Source organism: Neopelma chrysocephalum, unplaced genomic scaffold, assembly GCF_003984885.1.
Source record: "Neopelma chrysocephalum unplaced genomic scaffold, ASM398488v2 Primary Assembly neopelma1_26, whole genome shotgun sequence".
NCBI lineage: Eukaryota > Metazoa > Chordata > Aves > Passeriformes > Pipridae > Neopelma > Neopelma chrysocephalum.
In genome coordinates, this window is record NW_020897695.1 from 11,699,591 (window position 1) to 11,724,820 (window position 25,230).

At 39.7% G+C, this 25,230-nt stretch overlaps 1 protein-coding gene across 3 annotated transcripts in view; it reads left to right on the top strand.

The window, feature by feature from the left end:
• Positions 1-3,818: 3,818 nt before the first annotated feature.
• TMEM108 (transmembrane protein 108) overlaps positions 3,819-25,230 on the top strand; it is a 163,530-nt gene continuing 142,118 nt past the window's right edge. For 2 of the 3 annotated variants that reach the window (XM_027675550.1, XM_027675548.1), the window contains exons 1-2: positions 3,819-3,908; positions 12,523-12,649. The gene's annotated coding sequence lies outside the window, so the exon portion shown is untranslated. Of the gene's footprint in view, positions 3,909-8,796; positions 8,815-12,522; positions 12,650-25,230 lie in introns of those variants that run through there. The other variant, XM_027675549.1, reaches the window with a different exon arrangement.

Genomic DNA, 25,230 nt, shown 5'->3' on the forward strand with positions numbered 1-25,230 from the left:
TCTGAACTCCCCATCAAAATTAGTCCTGCGGATCCAAAATTAGAAGCATTATTTTTAAAACTTTCTAAAATGGCTCAGACCAATGTTGTGGTCCAGAATGAATGGAAGTCCAATATTTTCCTTATTCCTCCCAGTATTTTTATTGTTACTTTTATTGAATATTTGTGAGGTCCTTCCTTCTTTCAGACTACCTTATTCTTCTTAGCACATGAATAATTTCATGACTTTGTAAAGACCTAGAGACGAATTAAATTTGAGATGAAAGGAAAAGAGATTAATAGGGAAAATGAAAAAGCTTTCTCCTTTCGTGACTCAAAAAAAGTGACTGAAATACTACAAATTCACTGTCAGTGCTTTTCTGAGAAGTATTTATGATCAGAGATGTTTATAAGCCAAGACATTTTTGTAAAAATCCCTATGTGTTTAAGGGATAGTTTTATGCAAGTAAGGAACATATCCTTAATGACTCATCTTCAGGTTTTATTTTTAGAACAGTGCCACAATATTTTAGTATAATTTATTAAAAATTTAATATGCTGTTAGCTCTCAAGTTGTAAATGAAGCATGTAGGAGGAAAGGGATTACTACTGTACAGTTCCTGAAACAGGGAATAATTATAGTCCTTCCAGAATAAGAAGGGGGTGGAAAAATACTGTGTAATAAGTTCTGTATAGGTTTTCCTTTCAGTGACAGACTGATTCAGTTTTAAAAATTGTGTATTTTTAAGCTCCTGCTGGATGTTCGTAACCAACCATGTGACTGGTCTATGGAGGGAAGGAATGGTTATAGTCTTAGAGGGCTCATCCATGGTTCCAGATGGCTGTAGCTCTGAGAGTTTGCAATAGAATTGCTCCTGCATTGTCTAAGAGAGTAGTCTTGAGGCCATATATTTTCAAAAGGACACTGAGAAATTTGGAATTATTTTGTTATTTTGCTGGGTCCAGTTCTGTAAATTTGGGGGGAGGGGTTTATTGTACCTACTATTCCTAGCTGAAATTGGGATTTTTTTTTAAGTCTGTGCGCTGTTTTTAAAGACTGTGTCTATCCCAAGGAGCTTGGAGATAACCTGGCCAAAGACGGGAGAGAAAAAAAAAAAGCTGGAGAAATGACCTGGCTTGTCAGAAAAGGCTCTGAAAAGGAAATATGTCTTCCCTGGCTCCTGCATGAATGTCTTATTCACACTGGATCAGTGTTGCTTGCATACCTCATCTTGATCCTTAGAAGCTGATGGGGATCTATCAGGCTTCATTTCTCTTGAGTGCTAAGGAGTACTTCAAGGATAAGAAGTTCATATATATACCCTTGTTTATCTCACTTTACAACTTCCATCTATTTTACTTTATATCTAAAACAGTTCAATTTGGATTCTCTATGCACTAAAAATTGACACTTATTTTGGTTTGGAACCCTCTTTTTTTTTAATTTTCATTAGGTAAAGGATGAATAATGTCTTGTGCTTTTACAAATGGCATAAGGATTTTGAAAATTTCTTGTAACCAGTTATAATGTCAAGAATAATTTTGTTCCAGTGAGAAAAAAAAATCCAATCTTTTTAATTTGTCCTTCATAATTACTTATGACAGTGCCTCAAAGGAGCCAAGCTTGCTGGCTTTTGACCAGAGATAAGTCATAACTGCACTTCAAAGTGTAGATCTCTGAAGAGGTTGAACCTTAGTCTTCTTCAGAAAACATCTTTTAACCTGTGAATATCTATTGCTGGCTAGTTAAAAACAAACTCCTAAAGTGCCTTAAAGTGGTTAACCTCAGTATGTCAAACACAGACAGACAAATGGTTTCTCTGAAACATGGTTTCCATATGTGGAGCCCTAGGATAATGTTTTCTCAGCAGCTGAATTTTTTTCCTGAACTGCACTAAGCAACTCCAGAAGAAAAAGTTTTTACAGAGCAATATTATTTTTAAGTTCAGCAGAGTTGATAGACATTCTCCCAAACAAATCCCCTCTGTGTGAAGCACAGGGGTGCTTTTTAACTTCAGGTTGTTCCCTTATTTTGATAGGGTAGCAGGAAGATTATTAGGCAAACTGATGCTCCTTTTCTCTTTGACTATGAACCAGAGTATCCACAAACTGGCAGATACAACCAAGGCTGCCAGTCTGTGCAACTGTCCTCATATCTATTTGCTCATCATATAGGAGGCTGAGAATCTTACACTTCCCAGTGAGTAATGGGTTATTCTGTTATTACAGCTCAATTAGTACATTTATCCTAATTATTTAATACTTGTACCATGACTTGAAAACATAACTAACTACAGATGTTAATTGTTGGTGTATGACACGGACTCTCCCATTCATTTTGTTATCATTATGCAGCAACTTGAAGGAAATATTGGCCAAAAGAAGAAATGAGAAGGGAAACAAAGCAATGGTTGGTGCCTTTGCACCGACAGAGGAAAGTCTCATCAAATAATCCATAGTTTCAGTGTTGGCAAATCTTTCTTTAATTGGAAGGAAGACTGCAAAGATTGTAAAGCCTCTTGAATGAAATGCTGAGCAACAAGGCAGCTGGGGAGACCTTATTTTGGCCTTTCAGTGCTTAAAAGGGGGCTTAGAAAGGTAAGAACAAACTTTTTGGTAGAGCCAGTTGTGATAGGACAATGAGTAGTGGTTTTAATCTAAAAGCAGGTAGGTTCAGGTTAGATTTAAGGAATATGTTCCTCACAATAAGAGTGGTAAATCACTGGCACAGGTTGCCCAGAGAGGTGTTAGATGCCCCATCCCAGGGAACATTCAAGGTCAGGTTGGACAGGGCTCTGAGCAGCTTCATCTAGTTGAAGATGTCCCTGATCACTGCAAGGCAATTGGATGAGGTGACCTTTAAAGGTCCTTTCAGTGCAAACTATTCTGTGATTCCTATGACCTTACCATGTAAATCTGAAGCTCTGTGTACCACTTTGCACTCTTAAGTCCTGAATTCCTGAAACACTCAACATTTCCACTGAAGTAATAAGAAAACAAAAGTAAGATAGCCTACACTGTCAGAAGACAGATGTAGCAGGTTTGTATTGGCTGATAATAATAATATAGCAATAGAAAACTTAAGCTAAAAAAAGGTAAGTAAAAAAGGTAGGATTTTTCCCTCCATTGGTTCATATAGAAACAGACCAACCCATAATGATTATGGCTAATGAGGGGAGAGGAAGGAAGGCTTAAAATTTTCAGCAAGCAATAGTACCTTGGGGAAGGCATTTAACTGGAAGGGACCGGGGTTGGGAGCTGGCACTGTTTCCGGATCTGCATTTCCGAGGCTCAATTTCTCTTGGAGCAGCCACATCAACGTCCCTACAAACGTTCCCTTGCCTACGGGATAAATCCTAACTCAGCAGTGGGGTCTCTTCCAGCCAGGTTCAAACCTGTAAGAGTTGCCCTGACAGCACACGAGCCCCGGTGTAAATGAGTGGTAAAACACCATCAGAATGTCAAACTGCTCGAAGCAAAGGGACTGTGCAGCAGCCACCTGTGATTTCACTGTGACGCCGTATTCCTGCCAACAGCTGCTGCTGTGCATTTAACCTTCCCAGCCCGGCCCCCCTAAATCCCGGGTTTCCTCTCTCGGTGCAATCACTGCTAATTCCCCCACCCCAGCCAGCCCCGGTAAAACCCTGCCCCTCATGCCCTGACAGCCTCTCCCGCTGCCGCAGCCGCGGCTCCTCATTTACATTCGCCGCCTCTCCCGCTGCCGCCGCCGCTCCGCGCCCCCGCGGCGGGGCCGCCGCCGCCTCCCCCCGCCCTGCCGCAGACAGGGACCCTTCCCGGGGAGGCCGGGCCGGCGGGAGCCCCGCCCGCGCCGCCGGGGGAGCAGCGAGGAGCGGCGGTGAGTGCCCGGCAGGCAGCAGCAGCGCCGCTCGCTGCGCAGCGCGGCGGAGGGCAGGGCAGAGCAGGGCAGCGGTAAGCGGCGGCAGCGGCCGGATCCTGCTTCCCGGGGCTCGGCAGCCGGGGCGGGGGCTGCGGGGCTCGGCTCGGCGGCACAAGCCCCAGAGTAAAGGGTGGGAGAGGGGGGAGGGATGGGGCTCCGCTTGCGAGACGCGTTTGCTTAGGTTTTCTCCTTGCTCCTATTTTATGAGATATGATCCGGAGTGGCAGCTGCTTGGTGGTTTGCGCTGGTAGTTTGAGGAGCGTTGCGTTGTAACTGTCCTTCTGCAGCATAGTGGGCTCGGTTGTAATGTGAATAAGCAGTTTCAGGGGCAGGCACATAGTGTGGGTTATTTCCACTCTTTTCGAATGGGTGGGAGCTGCGGGGAAAGGTGACATTAGTATCTATCACTGCATAAAAAGCATCATATCGCTGGCAGAAGGCAGGATTTTTATTTTTTTGCTTTTGAAGCAGGAACTACAAGGTGCTTGTCACGACCAGTTTGCCGAGATGCGTATTGGTAATGTACAGCCAAAGGCACGAGACTGCTCCATATCATAATGAACTGGGAGCCTGTGGCTGGCATGTTGTGTTTAAAGTAGAACACTGCATGTAAGACAGTATCCTTTTTTAAACATGTCTTGAAGCGTAACCACTGAAGAAGCCTGTTGTAGTACTGTGATAGGCAGTACCTTTTATCTAGGCAGTTTACAAGAGATAGCCTTCATAGATTTCTCTCAAATAGTAGGAGGGGCCAGATGACTGTTTCGGAAAATATTTTAAAGCATAGATTGAATAGATGGGTTGTAACAGAGATAAAACAACTATGGATAAGTAATTAAGGACTGAACTGACTTAAACGGGAAAAATTGGAAAGGAAACTGAACTGTGCTATGAATAAATAGCCATGCTTATGCAGCAGAACTACAAAATATACAATGTATCAGAGAAATTCACCTCTCAACTGCAGAAAGCAGTCAGGCATTCAAGGTCTGTGGAGGGAGTCCTTTATATGGAGAGGCTGCTGTGGAAAAAGCCGCTAATTAAAGCAAGTAGGATCAGTTCCTCTTTATCCTATTGACAATTTAATGTTTAAAAACGACCCCTTGACTGCCTCGGGAGGTAAATCAGCAATGGGAATGTGCTTCTGATGAATGAGGGTGTCATTTTACAGATGGCCTTTTCTTTTGGGGGGGCAGGAGAGGGGAAGGTGTTCAAATTAGTAGATTAAGGAATACAATTCAAAAGAAACATTTTTTTTAAAGCTATCATTTTCTCCTAATGCTTTTCAGCACTACCTCTGGAAGGCAGATGCAACTGTTAAAATCTATATTAAGTTCTAACTCTTACATTTGCAGAGTGATTTTAACCAGATAAATTGCAGGAATAGTTAACAGTGTAGAAATAGTCACACTACCTGTATCTGAAGATATTCTGGTGACTTAAAAACTCCATTATTAGACCTAAATCTACACATGCAAGCAATTGGCTATTACCTACTGTGCTGTTGTCCCAGAGTGACCTATTCCCCTCTAGTTTCTGTGTCTGGCTTACTGTAAATCATAATCATAAAGTAATCTTTGATGCAGATGCAGTGAAATTATTATGCTAAATTTCTTACCAGTTATTCTGATTGTGGTGGACCATGCTAATCAACTGTGTGAACACCAGGTATCCCTTTAAAAAAATAATTGTTACTTTGAGGATTTGAAAACTGCAGAAACACCTTTAATCCTATTAGAACTGATGGAATTTGCTCTACTCTTGTAAACTGATGTTCTCTAGACTAATGCCAGGTATGGAATAGTTTGAACTTTAGTCTTTCTGCTGGAGAGATTAAAGAAAGAGGAAAGGCAATTACAAATGTTACAATGGTAGAGATGCAGTTATAGGACTGTGCCCAGGATCTGCAGTTACAGCAGCATAATGCAGAATAAAATAAAACTCAACCTTATTATTGACAAAGTCTTTTATTTCTGCTAGTAAAACTGATGTGCCAATATAATGCTGAAATATCTGCAATAATGTGCATACATTAAAGACATTTTATGTATTGACACTGCCTTTAAAAGTTTGAAAACACTGGGCAGCCTTTTCTCTCCTGGCAACAGGAGGCAATATTCCTAAGTGCTTTTGCTGAAGCATCTGCTCTGGTGCTGCCTTCCATTGGAGGTTTGGCCTTAACAGATAAGATGAATCAGCACAGATTACATTTCTTCACAGCCTGCAGTTCCCCATATCAAGAGTTCAGTTAAGCTGAATCCCTCAGTGGCCAGACTTCAGTTGCATCAACAACACCCAACCAACTCATGCTCCAGTCTAGCTCATTGGATTATAAGTAGACCAGAGGTTTTGGCTGTGCTGTAAATTGGTTTAATCAACTGCCAGGTAAATAGAGGCAATTAACATACACATAAATTCCAGTGTATGTATTTGAAAATTATTTATTCTTGTCAGAGTTAGTGGATCTGTGTAAAAACTTTCCCTGAATTCTTTCATGACATCCTTGTTTGTGTAAAATATGAACTGGTATGCCTGGCTCTATTAACTAAATAACTAAATGAATTAATAACCAACAAATGATTTTTTTAATGGATAGTTACTAAGTTTTCTCATCCAAACCTCAGCTAGAGGAGGAGGAGCACAACTTAAGACAATATGATGTCTATGACATATCTCCTTTGAGTGATAGAGCGCAATTTTATGACTGTGGTACTGAAGATGTTAAGTTAAAATCAATAGAAAATTAAAGCAACCCAAAAACTATCATGTTATTCTCTGAAGTATTCCAAGGAAATCACTAGACAACACAGTTACTGTGGGGTAACTGCAGATTACTCATTTGGAGGCACATGCTGGCTACAGTAAACATACAAAATAGGAAGAATCAAAGTCTCTGTATATTTTCTAACTTAACATCTGCAAAAAGAAAACTTCATAGTTGACTCTCTTGTCTGACTGAAGACTGAGTTATTCTTCAAAAGAAACAAGAGTGAGCCCAGGTTGTAATTTTGGACCTACTTTGTAGTCAGTTGTAAATAAAGCTTCTCAAACTGAGTTTGAGATACTAGAACTCAGAATGTTGAGGTTAGAGGTGTTCCAAATGGATCATTAATGATCAGATTGTGGTAACTGTTGCAATAAGGAGCAATGGGTGTAGGAAAGAGTGACCCATCTGTTGCTCCTGGCTGATAGAGGAAGTGGATTATGCAGAACACTTAGCCACCTCTTTGAGCAAGAACGTGATGCATCTGTGCTTCATACTGGATAATCCTTGCCACTGATGACAATATATGTAATTCATAGGTAAAGCATTCACTCTGACCTTTGCTGGTAGCATTCCCTGAAAGGAGAGCATGAGCTGGCACACTTGCCAGCTTTCCTTTGTAAAGCTCTCTGGAGCACTGCATAAGGGTCTGACTTGTTCTTTATTGTGGCGATGAATGCTCTATGCTCTCACATCATTCTTTCTGCATCAGAAAGCAGGTTTTATCCAGTGTTCTAGGAGGCTGAGGAAAAGATTTGCTGACTAAAATTGCCTTGGCAGTCACCATTTGGGAGCATGATATAAAGGGCAAGACGTAATGCCACAAGTGGGCAATGCATTAAATGCTGAAAGTAGAAGTAGTGATCTTTCTGCAAGCAGCAGTGACCACTGGAGCTTTTATTCTAAGAAAAGCACAAAAGGATCTTTATGATTCTTAGAGTAAGGATCATCTCTAACATCTAGGTGAATTTTCAAAGTAATTTTTTCGTCAGTCCATTCCATTCGTGAGGTATGGAGACCTCAATTGAAATTCTTGTACCGCTGTTCAGGATAAGGTTTTTAACTTAACCAGGTCAGTCATGTACTATGATCAAATTGTTTAAAAAAAAAAGTTAATTAGGGACAGGGCTTTGTTTACAGGCTCATAAAATGGCTGAAGTTGCAGGGATCTCTGGAGGTTGTGTGGTTCAACCCTCTGCACAAAGCATCTGGAGCAGGTTGCACAGGACTGCGTGCAGCTGAGTTTTGAAATATCTCCAATCTCCAGGGTTGGGGACTCCACTGCCTCTTTGGATCACCTTTAGCTGTGTTGGAACAATCTCACAGTGAGAGTTTTCTTCTGTTTAAATGGAATTGCTTGTATTTTTGTTTGTGCCTGTTTCATCTTGTTCTTTCAGTGAGCCCCTGAGAAGAGCCTGGCTTCACCTTCTTTACTATCCCTTCTTTGTCACATGGGCATGCTTCTTGTCTATGGTCCACTTGTCCATTGAGAGCCCCAGGTCTTTCTCTGCAAAGATGTTTTGCCAGCCAGTTGGCCTCCAACCTCTACTGGTACAAAAGGAGAGGGAGGGCTAAAGAAAGATGAGAAGAAGAGAAAATGGCAAAGGGAAAAGGGTAGGAGATGTGGTGAGGGGTGGGTGGGTGGGAGTGTGCAGAGGAATGCAGGCATCTGGAGATATCATGCTGGTTGCAACAGGCTGGTTTACCTCAGCCTCATTACACTGCTATTGAGGGAAGACCACATATCAATCCACAAGTGCTCCTGTGCCTGGTAATTTAGGCAGGATTTAATGCATCCTGTAGTTATAAACAATGACATTAATATGAATCAAAAAGGGTATGTGAGTTTTTTCTCTGAGGTATATATGCTTCCAGGGCAGCAAGGACATTTTCAATCATCTTTGCAATGGCATAAGTTCTGGCAATTTTGGTATGGTTTAGTAAAAGGTTTGGCTGGGCAGCTCACTCTGCCTTATTAAGTGCTGTCTATTAAGTCAGACTTTTCTAGGAAGGACTTTTAAGTAAAGCATCACAATGCATTAAAGGAACAAACATAGTTTTATGACAAGACAGTAGTACAATATGTTAGTTGGAAGACATGGGGGAATCTGTGGTGAAAGAAGCCTTCTGTGGTCACTTAAGGGATCACCTGGCATTCCTATTGTAATGCAGTGGTAGTTCTCTAGAATAGATGATGCAGGACTACATTTAGAAGTCCTTTATGATGGTCCTAAAATGAGATAAGATTAATTCCAGTGTTCCATAACACATGTATGCATGTACATTTGAGAATATAACTCCTTATGTTTGGAAATCACACAGGTGTGTTGGGAATCTTTCACAGTTGAGAAGCAGTTGCAGCTATGTCCTTATCATTGGTCCATAACCACATCCGCTGTAAATAGGTCACTCGAAGTCATTGGAGCAGTACCTGTCTGCCCGCTGTACTTTTGTTTTTTCTACAGAAAATACGGTTTTCCTTTTGAAAGACTTCAGAGCTATGATCTATGTGATCCGTGCTAAGATGTTAAAACAATGGTTTATAGCATATTGTGCAACTTCAGATTACAGAGGTAGAGGTAGAATACTCTGTATACAAGCACACACTGAAAAACTAAGATCAGCTTTTCACATGGTAAGATTTTAGGAGGTAGAGCTAAGTGGAGCTGAAGGCAATGCAACCACTTTTGAATATTGATAATGCTCCTTTGCTCGGTTTTAGCATTTTATACCAATGTAGATTAACAGTGTAACTGATCAGGACACTAGCTAATCATGTTGTTATCTCTCAAACAACTCCCCTTGCTTCAGTTTCTGAGTAAATAGTTAAAGGTGTATCATGTAATCAGACACTTGAAGACACTCAAGCAGTTTGGTTAGTTAATCTGTACTTTTTGTAGTTCATATAATGTCCATCATTGTGTGGGAAAACACTGTGAGATAATGAGAGTATTATGTACAAAGGAATAGAACTAGTATACATCCAAAGTGTGAATACAAACTAGTATTGTAGCATTCTATTAATAGTGGTAGATTTAAGGGGATCTCCATTTCTGTTTCTATCAGCACTTGAGCAGAGACTCTGCATCATGAAAGTAATTAATCTCAGTAATCAACCAGGAAAAAACCCCCAGTTTTAGATGTCTTTTCACTCTTCATCTTGCTTACTGCTGTTGGCTAATTTGATGTAGACTGCCTTGTATCTATCTCTGCAGTCACATAAATGACATGAGTACATGCAGAGAGTCCTAATTTCATAGGAATTTTGCACATGACAACCAATTTTTCCACTTAACCATAATCAGTTCTTCAGTAGTATTGTGGAAGTGGTATGCCATCAGAGTTCTCTTTACCTGCATCCAGGCACATGTCAAAGCCTATGTCCCTTTTCATAACCTGCTGCCTCTTCCTGCCGAGTTGAGAGGCCCTAGTCCATGTTTCTGTGAAGTTCCTCTTTGACCCACCATTCAAAGTACAGCAGCCACTCACCTCTGTCTGAACCCTGCTTGCTTAAGGTCTCCTTGGTGCTACAGAGAAAAGGAGATTGATCACCTTCTCACTGAGCTGGTTGGCTGTGTAGTGCCAAAAGGACTTGTTGGCTGCCACTCCTGACCTGCAGGCTCTGGTCATCCAACAGGTGTGAGATGGCAGGAGAGTTCAGTCTTTTAAGACCAGATTTACTTATGCGAGGATATTTGACTTATGTTGGATTTTGATTCTGCAGAGTGATACAGCATCATGCCAAAATCACAACCCAAGCATGGTATTGCAATTGTAATATATAGTGTTATCGCCATGCAAACTGCTTCCCTGTGTCAGTCTCTGCATGCTCCACTGTCCGGAAGGAGGAGGGTTCATCCTAATTAGAGAGGTCCAAAACCTGGATTGAATAAAAGTATAGCCTGGAAATGTTCAGATAACCTGCATAGTGTGGCATTGTCAATATTGTTTACTAGCAGTTTGTATTGTGGTGCTTAATTTGCAAGAGCGTGTGTTGTATTTTTTCCCATGTTAAATCATGACTCTCATTTTATCCAGTACTTCTGAATGACAAATCTTTTACTTCGCATAAATCAAGTCCTGACACTTGTTGGAAGTAAAAGAGGAGCCTGCATAATGTTGGTTTTAATTTAGAGATTGAGTCAAGGACTGCAGGTTAATTGTGCGTGACCTTTCACATCTGAGATATGTCTGCCTGGAGGAGGAGGCACAGGTCCCTTGAAACATCTCCCAGGATCAAGGCTTTTTCTGGCTCCAGGGGGAGTTTCAGGTTTAAATAGCAATTAAATCAGATGTAGCCAGTGTGCCATCAGTGTGTTACATGCCAGCTCTGCCATGCGGTGTCTTTGTGTGCCATCCTTCATGGTGGGGATTTACATCAGGATGTAAGCCTACAAGTGGTTAATGTAGTATAAAGTGTTATCACTGTTGATTTTTAGGCATTCTGGCTGAAGTGAGTTAATTTTCAATTTTCCATAGTAAAAAAAGAGGGGCAGGGAGCAGCCTACATAAGATGTTTATGCTACAAACTGCGTATACACAAGGCTATGTTAACCTTTGAAATACTCTAAAACAATTTCTGTGGAGAGCAGGGGCAACTTTTAAGCAGCAGGAGCCCAAATGTGGAAAGCAGCATATGTGCATCCCATTTTCTGTGCCATGGTGCTGGAACCAGTGCTGTCGGGTGAAATCTCATAATGAAGCAGTTGTTTGAGCAGTTGAGTTCAGCTCAGCAAAGCAGCTCTTGAACTAATGTGGACTGCCTGTCTGCCAGTAAACAGATAATTACACACCATTGTTTAATGGAACTTTCATGAAAACTGAAATATGTTTCTGTAAAACCCACCATGAAAATGTGTTCTGCTTGTGGACCCTGCATATGGAGTTCAAGGTATTGGGGGTGGGGAGGGGTATCTGTCACGTACAGAGGTAATGCTCTATCTGCTGTACAGTCTGCAGTGGGGAGTCAAACATACCCTGAGATTACCTCAGTTGGTTAGAGCATCGTGCTAATAACACCAAGGTCGTGGATTTGATCCCTGGATGTCTGTTCACTTAAGAGTTGGACTCGACCCTAGTGGGTCCCTTCCAACTCAGAATATTCTGTGATATATAAGTGATTCCCTCATAGCTTTCACAGAGGAAAACTCTTGCTTAAGCAGAGAACCTGTTGTTTGGTTTTCAGAGGTCCTTTTGATTTGGATGACCAAATTTAGATACCTGGAAGGCACTGCAGCTATAGATACACTTGAGGAATCTCACTGTGCTTCCCAGAATAGTTCTAAAAAAAATAAGAATTTCTCTGACTGAATTTTCTTACTGTCCCACTAATTTACTCTGGTCCTGAAAATCTTTGAACAGTGGCCAAAGTCACTTTTTTGGAAGGTTTTTTTTCTTTTTTGTTACCTTAATTGCTGAACATAAATCTTGACCACTCTATCAACCTCCAGTTTCTCAGATTTGTAGCATTCCTATTCCTGAACTAGTATTTAAATTTAGCTTAGTCTCTTTCCACCAGAATCAACCTTTAACAGATAAATTGACAAAGAAATTGACAATTAAGAGGTGCAAGTTATGCCATGCTTTTTTGTTAAGTGTTTGAATTTCATGAAATAGGAGCATGTTGTCAAATATATAAGATATACACACATGGAATGTGATAGACTGAAAAGTCTACAAAGAGATTCTAAAGAGTCTTCTACTTATACTACCAAGAATCAATAACCTACAGAAACAATGTGGTCTGTAATCCATTACACTGAAACCTCTGGAGAGCAATAGGAGCCACATGGAACAGAGCCATATGTATTTAAATTGAATGCCTTATAAAATTAGATGAATAAATGTCTTGGAATAACACACCCACTTCTGTAAATGTACAGGTTGCACCAGCTGGCACATTAAAAATAAGAAAACAAGCTGGAAGAGTTGCTATTACCAGGAAGATCTGAACCAATGGACTGTATGGATATAGATATGTTTGAAGGCATCTGCTCTTCCCGTTACAAGGTAAGGCACAAAAGGATTTCTCTGCTGGTTTGTTTCTCTTCAGTGCAGCGCAGCTCTCTTTTGTGGCATTGCTCAAGTTGGTGATGGAGGTGTTCTCCAAAGCTTGTTCAGTCTAGTGGCTCACTGCTAATAATAACAGTGTATAAATGGATGATATGCACACCTCAAAAGGCCTCAAATTCCAAAAGCAAATGATAAATGTGGATCCTCGGAGCCTGTAAAATTCAAAATTTTGTTACGTGAAGTATCTGTTTAGATAGCTCTACAGGTTGTCTATTTTTAGTATGTGCTAATAGAAGACCTTCCAACTCACCTAAGATGTCTTTTTTTTTTTTAATGTGCTTGTTAATTGCTGTACATTGAAGTAGACTTGAAACCTGTACTTAATGTAACAGCTAGTCATGAGAAAAAGTCTCTAAACTGTATACCAGAAAATATCTCTAACTGGAGATGCAAGTTATGCCATTTTCTTTGTACAGTTTTAGTGTTCTTTCACTTTCAGCGTTGTTATATGGTTTGTTTACAAAATGTGCTGCATTTTCCTTTTTTTTCTGTTAATAAAAATAATTACTTATTGGTTTAAGCTGAAGATGGTGGAGATCTTAATACATTTTCTGGGCATCTTTTACCTGATGGCTGGATATACTGTCACTTGTTCTGAATGTTTCTTTTACTGAGTTGTTTTCAGGGAAGGTACAAAACACAGATTTTCAAGAAATTACTTGAAACTGTAGAAACACTTGAGAAACACATGAACTGGTTTTAAAGTAAAATTTCTCATTTTCAAAATGATGTAGTTCTACATGGCTGGGGAATGGCTATGTGGGACTTCTTTGTATTTTAAGAATTCTGATCAACACAAGTTTGCTACAGAGCAAATGCAAAACCGTACCAGCTCTTTGTTACCCAGAGGCTCAAATCAGGCAGCTGTGCAGTTGCAAAAAAAGGCTGTTACAACTGGAACTTAACTGGTGTCTGCTTTAACCCAGAGAGGCTAAAGAGAGGACTTTCAGCTGAAGTCAGCATGACACTTCATTTCTCCATTTTCACCAGCCAGTGAAAATAATAAGGAAACAATCTTGTACAAGTGCACTGCCATTGCTTCTATTCTGAATGGAAATGCTGACCACCAGTGTTATCAGTCTGCCATTTTCACAAGCGTGAGACAACCACTCTTATTCTTCTTTCGTGGAATAACTAAAACGAAGAGATCCTAAGGTGGGGAATGTAACAGACTATGGCACTGCATCCTGCAGAAATAGAAAGGGCTCCCTGGTAGGCTGACATAGCAGGAATGAAATGTATGAAGTATTTAGAAAATACAAAGATAAGCAATAGTAAATACAAGGAAAAACACATTCAAACTCTTGAGTACTTGGAACATTCCAGTAATTTTCCATAATTGTTGTTATGAAGGAATGTACACAGAATCTGTATTGCCACCAGTTATGGCCAGCTTCCACAAGTATAAGTACCTGCCTGGTCTGTGCTTTCTTGTTTAAACACCTTTAGGAAAGATGTTTGCCCGGGGGGGGGGTGGGGAGGGGAATGACAGCTTTGGTTCTGCATATGTGAGATCACAATACCTTTTCCTGTTGCCACCTTGCCTGCTTTAATCACATTCTTCTCTGAATTGGAGCTTCTGAGTTTGTGCTTCTTGGCCCGGCAGGGAGCCCAGCCTTGGACAAGGGCCTCTGGCTGTTGCGTGGCAAGTAATCCTTCCAAATAGGATTTGCATTCTTGCAGCAGCCATTCTGGGGATAGAGAATGAATACATGGAGGCAAATTCTGCTTACACAGACATAGCTCAAGCCCAGCCATTCAGAACACAAGTTGATGACAGACAGAGTTGCACAAAAATTGAGTACTGTCTGAAAAGAACTGGTACTAGTGGCTAAGAAAAATGTTCAGGGTCAGAGTGTTCTGCATTGTCTTAGTTAACTGGATTTATAGGCACTGCTTCACAGCAGAAATGTGGTTAGAGCCCCAGAGTTGCTTTGTTAGTTTTCATTTGCCAAAGGCTGTTGTCCTTGCAGAGTTGCTGTGTGGAAATGTGAGCTTGCAACCCAGCTACTTCTGTGTATGGTCTTGGTCTTTACTTAAAACTTCATTGCTCTTTTCAGTGCTGTGCTGTCTCTGCTTTAAAGCACCTGAGATGGTCTACTACAGTGACTCTTGTATTTGGGTTGGTAGCCTGAGACTGCAGGGTAGCATAAATAACTGGAGGTAATAGTGGCTTAAATCAAAGCCAGACTCTGAATCCCTGAGCTTTTATATTGTGTTTCATTTATGGACATGATTCTTGATAGCCTTCTGGGTGTGTTTACCTTTTTTTGGCTGAGAAACGATTGAAACACAAACAAAGCTTAGGAAGTGAAGGAACAAGCTACCTTCTGGTTTATACCCAACACAGTTATTCTGATATTAACAGAAGCTATGTGAGTTTCAGTTAATATTTTTCAGCATTCTGAGTTATAAATGAAAGCCTTAAGAAGAAGTGCCTGAAAACCTCTGAGAAATCATGGTTTAGAAAAGTTCAAAAATAAATAAAAATTTTCTTCAACTTATCCAAATGTTTTGTAGCTCATGTTTAATTGTGTGTGGGGTTTTTTGTTGTTGGTGGTGGGGGAGTTTGGTTTTTTTCTTTCTTGCTTTCACTGCAGAACATAGGGATGTGGTTTTTTTCTATATTGAATTCTGGTAATTTATACTTGAAACATTTATTTTCAAGCTTCAGGATAGCTGAATCAAAATGAGTTGATTTTGCTAGAAGTTCACAGTTCAGTGGAAGATTTCCTTATACTTAAATAAATAAATTTATTTTGCTTATGACTTAGTCCTGTCTTTCTCCTTTCTGGTGCACTGAATTTTATGTTGCTATTATTCACTTTTCTAGTAGTGCTAAAGGACCCCAGGCCTTGATGAGGCCTCAGTTGTGCGATGTACTGTGCTGGGTCCCCACATAAATTGCAAATGCATCCTTCTGCAAAGAACATACGATCAAAGAGGCAAGAAAGATTAGATGGGTATGACCCAGTATCACAGGGACAGTGAGACATTTTTCATCAGCATGGTAAGCAGTGGCTTCAAGAACCTGCAGGCAACCATTTACATACACAACTCTATAGCCTTGAGGTGACTGTGTGCTAAGGTGGTGGAGAATCAAAGCGTTTCATCCATGCAAGTGGGGAAGGATCTGAAGAATTGCCCATCCCATCACTATAGTACTCCTTCTACTCTGTTTTGATTTGAATAAGAGCAGTTTGATTTAAATCCACTTGGAAATGGGAGCAGCTTCTTGGCAGTGGGGGGAAGCCTTTTCCTTTTGGAAGTGAATGTGACGTACAGCTCGCCTGTCCTGCTGTGTAATTTGTCCTGACATTTGCTGGCACAGTAAGTTCTTACTAACTGCAGTGACACTTGCCCTGTGTGACATAATTCGGAAGACTTTTTTTATAATACTTCCACTTGAACTGAAAGCAGCCAAACTGTCTTTTCTAATTTCAGCTCTCTTGATCCCTTGTCCCTGATGATAAATTCTGCTCTGCAGTGTTTCCCAGCAGTGCCTGAAGTAAAAAGATGAGATAGCAGCTAGCAATCCAGGGTTTTTCCCCTGTCGCTACTCAAGAGCGTGCTAGAAGTCATTGATCCTTTATGAGCTAAATCCTGAAGGAGTTAGCTTCAGAAGTTAGCCCTCCTAAAGCAGACATTAAGATACAGAAGTAACAACAGAGCCACCTAGTAATAAGGTGTGTTTGCTCTTGCCTCTATTTATTACTACTAACATTGGATGCTAGTCACAGAAGATTATATTCAAAACCCATTAAAAGGACAAGGTTATGAAGCAAGATCAAAGTCTAAACAATCAAAAAGAATGCATTTCTTCTAGTTTTGATGTGGGAGTTATTACAACTTTATTTTTAATTTGTTTCTGCAAGGACAGTATTCAGTATTCATCAGTAAAGAATACCTAAACACTTGTTGCTACTTAGTCATCTATTCAAGCAGTATGTCAGATGTGGCAATTATTTCTTGATGACTAGATGGAAAATACAGTTGTTTTGATAACATTTCATTCATGTTGCCATTGAATATGCATAATTCACTCCACTTGATGACTTGGCCCTGACGAATTTGATTACTAACAGAAAACAATAACATATCTTTTGGGGTGTTAGGAGACTACCATGTATAGTGGGGGTGAAAAGTGCTGTGGGTGCAGTTAAATGCTGTCAAGTGTAGTGGGGAATTCACCAGTAAGTGGAGGAAGTTTGGGAGTGTGACCTCTTGTTCAATATCTGGTATGAAAGATACTGGTATACTGTGTAAAATCAGAGTGGGAAATCTGATAAAAGGATAAACTTGCTATGAGACTCATCTAAGAGGGTCCATCAGTACTGGCAGAAAGAAAGAAGCAGGAACCTGGTTATGCAGGATGTGTAGTGCTTCCTCTGGTTTCTCATAAAACATAGAAATGAAAACTGGGATACTTTTAGGTGTCTACTTGTTTAGCCTCAGGGTCCTCACAACCCATAAGGAACCTTAGTTTTGAGGACAACCTAGTATCAGCTATGTGGGGTGGGGAAATGCCCTTATCCCACCACCTCCCCCTTCCCCCCTCCCCATACAGATGGCCACTGAGATTAGCCCAGGATCACGCAAAGCAGAGATCTAAATTCCACTTCTAAAACTAAGCACCAGACCTGGCTATTCACTCAATGCTCTTACATCCGTGGGCTGATCTTTCTGCAGAATGCGTGGGCCTATCCTCAGTTAGATTAAGGATCAGTCTGTTAAATTTCAGCTGTGCATTTCTAGGTCATATTTAAAGTGAGTAAAAAGGTCACACTTCAGTTCAACTATTTGCTCCTCAGGAAGAGAACCGAAAATAGTAAATGGAGTACAGAGAACTACAGAAATTCAAGAGAGACTCAGTTTTGGAATTCAGCTTCTTACAAGAAGGAGGCCAAACTGAACTTTTAAACTAATTTGTCTGCAAAGGTGAGGTTGCAGCTGAGACAGCATCATCTTGTTGTGCTAAAGAGGTCCCTGTAAATGAAGATCCTCATACAGGAAGTTAAGTCAGTACAGAAAATGTATACAATATGACTGGTGTACTTGGTTTTGTATCTATGATATTAATTACGTGTTAAATTACTAAAAGTGAATTTTTAAAGCTCTATTGGTGATATAGCCTTTCTTTTTTGTTTCTGGTTTTGTTGGAGTCGTTTTGTTTTTTTAGTTTTTTTCTACTTTACATGCATGTGCTAATTGCTTAGATTTAGTTAGTTGTAAAACTGTTTAAGAGCCAGCCTTGGTGAAAGCAAATGCAAAGTAACATTCTTTTAAAAAAACTGTCTTTCGGCATTTAGCTCCCCAACAGCAGTGCTAAGAAGTCAAAGGAGTGCCTGCAAGTAGGAAGGCAGAAGCACATCAAGTGAAGTTTCACAAGTGAAAGCCAGCATCCTCCTTTGCACATATTGGGGATGTTTAAAGCTGTGAAGAGCTAGCTGACTGCTGCGTTGTTGAATCTACGTGCTTAAAAAGTGGGGAAAGATTTTGACTTTTAAATGTTCTGTAAAAGCCTATTTTCATGCATTTCAGTGTGGGATTCAAACTTAAATTGTTGGCTTCTTTCTGAATAGGCATGTATAGGCATGGGAAACTGATACATATGATAGACTATAGGTCTAGTCAGAAGAAGGAACAGTTGTGGTTTTTTTCTAGAAAGTGAGACAAGATCTGAGCATGGCCTTACCCACAGGATCTGGTTGGGTTTTTTTTGCATGACTTTAACTAATTTCCTAATTCATACACCTTAAATCTTTCCTTTGGTTAGATGGAGTAGTAGTTTCTTTTGACTTTGGGAATGAAATGCGGGAGGGAGGGAATATATGTGCAGTTGCTGAAGATCCAGATTGTTAAAAATGCAGACTACTGCTACTATATGACTTTGGTCTAGTTTGAACAACATAATCAGCAGGCAGCATTGTCTAGGCATCCTAGTGAACTACCAAACAAGTATCTAATATACTAAATCCTCTTTTGTGTTGTCTTTTGTATGCATCGGTGTCATAACTCTCGTTCTCTTTTATAGCTATTCAGAGAAAAGATTGGTGCTTTTCTGAAAGCTGTATTCTTTGTCCTAGTTCTTTTTCTGAATATTCTGAAGAGTAGTACTTCTTGCTCATTTAGCTGCATCTTCTGCTGGCTTTCCTTGCTCAGCTTAGTCAAATCTTGGAGGTAGGATATATTGTCTATAAACTTCAGGTAGTTCAGCTGCTCTGCCTTTTATGCTGAACCTTTTTTTTTCCACACCATTCTCCAGAAGAGACTTTCAAAGATAAGAATGACTTCAGAGTCACCTTGATGTATTCTTCTTTCTGATTTGGTCTTTTAGCTGCTCTTGTGATAAAGATAACTGTTCACCAAAAACGGTGAAATGTAAAATCTTATTCTCAGAGTTTTTCTTTAAATTGAAGGGTTTTTTACCTATCATAATAGATATATTAATTTGCAATTGTTGCTTTCCCTTTTGAGATGCCTTCTTCATGTCTTTGAGAAGAATCTCTCAACATGATGTTGTCTTAGGCAGACATTGTTTACTTTATTTCCCGACTCTACCATACAACCTAATAGCTTTCAGAATGGAAGTTATCGGGTACCAAGTGGCAGGAACCCTCACTATTATTCTGCACTTTCTTTGGCAATTTAAAAATACTGTATTCTTCAGTTTTCTGTTTCTTAGTAGTAGTTGACATCTTTCTTCATCTTTCATGAAGGTAGGACCTTGATTTTCCCCTTTTGGAGAGTGTGACATCTTCCACTCTTCCCCTTAGGCTCTTGAAATTCTTCCTTCATCTTACTGCACCTTTCCAGGTTAATTTTAGTTGTCTGCTTACGGGTGATCAGTCCGTTTTTATCCAGCTTTACACTAAGTGGGATCTTCTTTGTGTTTCCCTCCTGGGACTGTCTCATCCTTGAACTTTTGCTCTGAGGAAAAGTAGAAATATTCTGCTTCTCAATCACACAAAAAAATCAAACACATTTTCATGCTGGTAGGTAGCTTTTGTTTGTCTTATCTAATTTCATATCAAATAGATTTGATAGATATCAAATAGATTTACGTGGTGTCTCAACCTGCAAGGAAATCATGCTAGCATGCCTATAGTCTTGTGCTAAACTTACTAGGCATCATCCCTCTCTCTTGCAGCATCAATTATGTGTGTATATATATATGAAAATCATGCTTTGTGCTCTTCACACACTTGTGTATAACTTCCCAATGAATTTCTATTGGGTATCTCCTAAGAGTTTCCAGTCTTGTTCCATCCAGATTCTTTGCTAATTTAAAGGGTCTGCTCCCATGATTCAAGTTGAAGGACACCTGACTTTCAGACTTGGAGGAGTGAAGGAAATTCAGAACTTATTAAAGAATTTTTGGCAAGAAATAGAGGTGATAATTTTCAATAACTCATACAACAATAGGTTAAGAAATCCTAACGCCTGATTTCTCTCTGATATAAGTGACACCACATATTTTAAAGTAACCTCAGAAATAAAAGACCAAAATAGACGAGTGATGTGCTGTACATACGGCAGATCAGAGCAAAGCAGTCCTAATGAAATAGCCCTTCTTTCTCTCTTCACATAAGCAGCTACTGAGAAAGAAGTGTTGTGATTTTCTCCTGCACAAGTAGAAAAAGCACAGGAAGGTGATGTGATGAAACCTGTAAGGGACATGCTCCTTAAAAAATTCCCTAGCGTATGAAGACTCTTTATGCTGATCAGAAAAACTGTCCAGGCATAGAAGAAACTGTCATGCCTATTTTCCTGAAGATCTTTCCCCTCAAAACTGCAAAAAATAAGGTGTGCCTCTGTTTCAGTGGAGCAAAGAGAAATGTGGGAGAATATAAATTTGTGTTTGTATCAAAGATCCATTGTAATTCTTCATAGTGAAAGGAATAACTGCAGATGAGGAGAATGGTTCTGCTGCTTCTGTCAAGTTTCCTGTGTAACAAACTAGTAAATGAACAAATTTAAAAAGCTTTTAGAATCTTAAAAAACCCAAACACAGATTGTTGCTCAGTGTCATTATTGGAAGGGCTAGCCAGCTAGGCTTTACTGATTTAAGGTACTATTAGAACCAACCCCCGTATATATAAAATACAAAAATTGTAGACTAAATGGTGTATTTACCATGGAATGTGTGGTGTTGCAGCCCAGAGATATGTTTGGGAAGTGCTTTGAGATTTGTAGATGAAAATTGTTATATAGGAAATATGCAAACTCTTAGAATTTGAAAGGGGTAAAGCTTTATATCTACAATTAAATAATTGGCTACTTCCCAAAATATGTGTTTAGTTTTCAAGAACCATAGTGTACAGAGTTAGAATTAGGTTTGGATACTAGGCTGCCAGCAGTGACTATATCTTACATTTTAGGTATCAGCAACTAATAGTACAAAACCAGTCTAGCACTCAGTCTGATAGCACAGCCGTTGAGGGTTGGTGCCGAGGCAGGAGCTTGGGAGAGAGAGTTGGGGAAGGTGTTGAGGGGGTGGGAAGATTTTCACGCTCTGCACAAGTAACATAAGCTCTATGTGAAATCTAATATCCTGAAATCTGACATGGATAGCTATCCTCGGGGGATATTCATAGGCTAGTTGTAAGTTTTTATGTGAGAAGCGAATTCACTGAAACATTGCAGGACGGTAGCTGTGAAAATTTTTCATAGCCTTTTTTCAATGCTTTTTATCTCCAGTTTAACCTCATGTTGTGCTGAATCACCTTCATTTTCCCTGTCTCTTATGAAATACATTAGTTGGTTGTGACAAATACTCAGATCTATTGCAACAATGGGAACATTCGCTATTTTTCTTCAAAATTCCACTATTAGTGCTCTGCAGCTGTGGCATGCTACCTTGAGGTGATGAAGTGACCTAGTCTCAGGCTTTCAAACTGTTTTGTGTGCATTAATTAAACTTCACAATACCCTTCTGAGGCAGTATCTGACTTGTGTTAGGCAGTGCTCTGTGAGTAGTTATACTGTAATTAGTACAGCTGTTTGTGAGTGGAAGTATGGTGTTGAGTAAAATCATGGAAGCTAGCCCTGTCAGATGTCATATATCCTTCTCCCAAGTTCTTAATACTATGATAACAGGAATGCCAAAAGTAGAAATTGTGGGTCTCAGCTCCTGGGAGAGTGATTTCATCGCTGGGCAGGGTTTCCTTCCTTAGGACCTTCTGTGTATTTGCCTTAACCCACCTTCTTTCTGCCTTTGCTGCAGAGAAACAGTCTGGCACTAAATCAAATTTTAAGTGAAGAGTAGTTCAAATCATACATCTCTTCCATAGGGCATTGGCACTGTCTTTCTTTTTAAGTTAGATATACAAGGAATCAGACTGAACTACTTGCCATGTAATTGATAGTGCATGAAAATTGACAACATTCAGGCACCTTTTTTTAATAGAATGCCCTTACTTGTGTGCAAGGCAATTTAGTTCTCTTGGTTTAGTTTGTTGAAAATCAACCAAAACACAACCACCATTTTTTGTTTCTCTCATATCCCTGTGTCACAACCCCCAATTTTTTTGTGTTAAAAGCTAAGATTCTCATTCTTTAGGGAGGCTGCACAACTCCACTTTAATATTATTTGTATTATCATATGAAGTAAAATACAGGGGAGTTTATATTGTATAATAATTTTTGCTGCAAAACTTGCAAAATGTGATCACCAAAGGACTGCTAAAGCTGATTTCTTGTCACTGGAGCTTACCATCTGTAGCTGACAGCTGGATACACGTGTAACTCGGTAAAGGTTAGAAGTAATCCACCGCTTCGCATTCTGGCACTGCAGACCCTTTCTAAATACAGTAACTAGCTGCAGAGGTAGGTTCTGTTCAGATCTCCACTATACAGTGTGATGAGAAAAGTAGCTAATGAAAGCTTAGTTTTTTTGTTTTCAGAGGGCTTGCCCTCTGATTTACTGCAACATCGCCATCATCCAAAATAACATGCTGATTACTCCAAAATAACACACTGACCACAAATATTGTTCAGTAACAGAAAAATTAGCTGATACCATACTGCTGTGTGGGTAGGGGCAAGAACTGTCACAGAGATACCAGATCTATGCGTGTTTGTTCATTGGTTTTTGGGACCTGTCCTATAGCTGAATTTATTTGCCCTGTTTGCTTCTGTATTTTGAACCGTGGTTTATTTATTTTTAAGTTGCCATTTGTTTGGGGCTTTGTTTGTGGTTTTTTGTTTGTGGGGTTTTTTTGTTTGTTTGTTTTGGGATTTTTTGTCTTTGACTAGTATTGGAGGTATCACCTCAAGGGAATCTGCAGGGGCATTTTCTCCTATTTATGCAACATTTTCTCCTGGAAGGATAATCTGGTCCCTACTTAGTATGAGGCAATCTTCATTAATTTATTCCTCTGTCTTGGCTGCAGAAAACAGACTACATCATATATATTTTTGAAAAAGCATGAGAGATCTCAAAGTGAAATTAAAAGTAAACTATCTATTGACTTAATGGTTGAAATTGCATTCGGTGTTTTTGTGCAGTTGTTTTCAATGATTTGGACAGGACTGATCACTGGAGAATGACAAAGATTTAATAGAAAGAAAATAGGATTAATTAGAAACTGTGAGGTCTTGGAGTGACCCTAGAGATCACTGAAGTATGCATGACTTGTTGGACATGATACTGGTTTCTTGTCTCCAAAAGAGTGGTAACCCAAAGTGTGGGTAAAGTTGTTGTAAAATACACTTATCCAGAAGGTGTCATTCATCAAGATAAAGCAGCTTTTTTTGTTTTTGTTTTGGAACTATTTGAATAAACATGAATCAAATAATTCCTCTACTATTTACTCATGAGTTAACGTGAGAGATTTTGGTCCTGTGCTATTAATGATCATATTTTTACTTGCAATGTTTTTGTACAGTGTCTTTAGTTGGAATCCTTCTCTCAGAGGTTATATTATTTTTATTTTGCCCAAAGTCAGAATTTCTTCTGCCGTTTTTGCAGTACAACAGAGTTGTTATGCTACCATATTTTTATAGTCTTCTGAAAAACACCGTCCTTTGATTTTAGCATCACTTCTGTGTATTCAAAAGGCTGACACAATATAGTCTCTTTCAGATCAGAAAAATCAGTGAACACTCCAGTATGTTTGGGATGAATGACAAGTACTAGTTTGTCCTCTCCACAGCTTTTATCTCTACTCCTTTGCCTTCATTGGAAGGAAAAATTCAACTTATTAATATTTTTATTCTCCTTTATTCAGTGAAGATACAATTCAAAATTTAATAGCTAACTGCAGAGTGCCATAGACATGTGATAAGATAATAAATTACCTTAAAAATCAGACAACTTTTTGTTACTTATTCTTGATTCAGGACCATGTAATTTCACAGCTATGTACTTAAGCCAGTGTCCTTTCAGATAGTTTCTCACATTTATTATAGTAGGTCAGTTTTGGCCAGTTCACTATTCGGTATGAACAGAAGTACTAGAATCAGGTTTCAAAATAACTTATCTGTTCTGATCTGTGAAATGAAATACCAGTTGTTTCAGAGCTTTTTTTTAAATTAATATTTACTGTCTTTCAAGTCATATAATTCAACAGCAGATGATGAAAAAGATGATAGATAACTTGAATCATTGCCATGCCAAAGCAGGGTTGTTCCTGGTGTCATATTTTCCATTGCATTGCCTATTACCCTTTTTGGTAACTTGAAGGACAGATTGCCCATAATTTCTTCCTTCTCTCTTGGTAAGGTTCAGGTTCTTACATGAGTTTCAGTAAGAGGCTCATTCTTTATTACAGGAAGCAGTTCATCAACGTAGAATGACATTTGCTGAGTTGATCAAGATGAACCTCTGTATTTCGTGTAATAATGGAGCGGTTTATAAACCTTGAGACCCCTGGTGGCCTAGTGGTTAGCGTGCAGGACTTTCACTGCTGCGACCACGGGTTCAAATCCCGGTCTCCTGGCCTGATGGAGGTCGTTAGCCCTGTGTGGCCATCCATCTATGAGAAGGACACTCTAAACAAACCTACGTCCTGAGGACCTCACTGCCATTGTCCAAGCTTGCTTGGCCCCGGCAGATGAACCTTAGGATTAAAGGGTGGGCTCAGTTCAGCGCAGGCTGTGTCTCACCTAAAAAATCCATTGCGCAGGCTGGAAAGGTAAAAGACCTTTCCCCAAATCTTCGTTCGCGAAGATGGGCCATTATTTTATTATAAACCTTAATGGCTGAGTAGTGAAATTGGAAAAGAAAGGATATGACCCCTTGACTTTTAAGGGCCAGAAAAGGCAGAGGTGTTTCTCCTTGAAAGTCAGCCATGCAAATGCCTCTTGCTGCAGGAGAGCACAACCAGCCAAGTGAGTAAGTCTACACCACATGCTATTTAAACTAACAGAGCTTATAAAAGGAAAAGATGCACTTTGCTGGAAGACTTCTGCCTCAAGTCAGCATGACTTCCTAACTCAAGTTCTCACTCTTTATCCCTTTTATAGCTACACAGAGTCTTTTCAGGTGGTTTATTAAGTGATTGTTTTAAGGGCTT